At 38.2% G+C, this 1,674-nt stretch overlaps 1 long non-coding RNA gene across 1 annotated transcript; it reads right to left on the reverse strand.

Moving 5' to 3' along the window:
- Positions 1–348: 348 nt before the first annotated feature.
- LOC124290476 lies at positions 349–1,463 on the reverse strand. The gene is made up of 3 exons (XR_006901946.1): positions 1,390–1,463; positions 1,099–1,188; positions 349–496 (listed from the first exon to the last, which is right to left on the reverse strand). It is a non-coding gene; the product is annotated as an uncharacterized LOC124290476 (long non-coding RNA).
- Positions 1,464–1,674: the final 211 nt, after the last annotated feature.

Consider the following 1,674-nt stretch of genomic DNA (forward strand, 5'->3'; position numbering starts at 1 on the left):
CCCGAACTGTGTGAACATTATTTGATGCTGTAATAAACACACATGGTTGAGCAAAACTTGACTTCACTACGGTGTTTTGTATGAACAAACTCGATAGAGTTTCTTATTGCATTCGAGACCCTTCATTTGTAATCTGAAACATGTGATCATCTGTTATACCTGTAACCACAAACAGTATACAAAGTCAACATTATATTGTCATTTTGATCAAGTCCATGAACGTTCTGCCTGTACGCAACCTGTTCCTAAATGACAAGTATGTGTTATGTGATAGACATTATTGTTATCTACGTAGCATGTTCGTCTGTATTTTCTGCTGCCGAAACATTTGTCTTCTCATCCAGTTTCATCCTGAAGATGGTCGACTGTGTTGTAGTAGGGCATTACATTGCCGATAGGTTCATATGCACTATCTGTTGCTGTTGTCCTCTCATCAAGTGTCATATAGTGTTCCTCTCTCACCTTGGTCTTCAGGCTCTCAAGTTGTTTAAGTAATCTGACGTGAAAATTGTTTTTGTTATTTTGTAACATATCACAGTTAAAACCCATTTAAAAGACTGTGGTAAATCGTATGTACCGTACTGAGTGGGTGAACGAATCGGCTATTTGATGGTATTGAACCATATTAGATCATCAACATACCTGACGTTAACCGTATTGGTCAATTAAGATTTAAGTAAAACAATAAAACCATAAAACATAAGAAATCAGGGTAATTACGTTTCCGTTAATGTACTATTTGCACACACACGATGTGAAACAGAACAGTATGTTTACTATTTACATCCACAGACTCCATAACGGATGAAGAATAAAAGAACCTTCGTTAAAGTTTGAAAATATGTGAGTATATGTACGAAAGAGACAAAATATACGGATGAAGAATAGAAGAACATTTCGTTAAAGTTCGAAAACATGTGAGTATTTTTAGGAAAGAGACAAAATATACGGATGAAGAATAAAAAAGAAACTTTCGTTAAAGTTTGAAAATATGTGAGTATTTGTACGAAAGAGACAAAATATACGGATGAAGAATAAAAGAACATTTCGTTAAAGTTCGAAAACGTGAGTTTTTAGGAAAGAGGCAAAATACACAACCGTCTGATGTATATTGTTCCCCAGTCACAGTGCAGATCAGCAACACACCAAGGATAGCTGCCACTGGGATTCCCCAGTTGGATCCCAGCTCTGTAGGGTCAGAAAACAGACAAATGTGAACCCAAGCATGCTCATAGAAACTACATGCACGTCAGTTAGAAACCTGAAGATACATCGTGCATGCTTTGCTATTCAGAACTAATCTGAATGTTCTGTTGTAATTTCATCAATTAAGCCATGTTGGCCAGATAGAATCATTTCATTGCGCATGATTATATTGCATCATCTCACCACTGTTTGCGTCACGGGCTTTGAAATCCCCACGCCCACAATCTGCTGTACAGTTAATCCCATGCGTTCCTGCGTGACATCCTGCAAGAAAAGATATGCAATCGTACTACAGGTACAAGTGTCGTTTTCATATGAGATATCCGTTACCAGTATCAGTTACGCCTTGTCTGTGGTGCATGTTTCGAGGGATTAAAGCAGTTCAGTGGTGAACAAAGGGCGATGCGTTGCCCCTTTGTCCTCGCAAGTGTCCTAAGCTGTCCCAGTAGAATAGCACTTTGTCTCTCT

This window comes from Haliotis rubra, unplaced genomic scaffold (genome assembly GCF_003918875.1).
Source record: "Haliotis rubra isolate DU_JTF1 unplaced genomic scaffold, ASM391887v1 Scf466, whole genome shotgun sequence".
Taxonomy (NCBI): Eukaryota; Metazoa; Mollusca; class Gastropoda; order Lepetellida; family Haliotidae; genus Haliotis; species Haliotis rubra.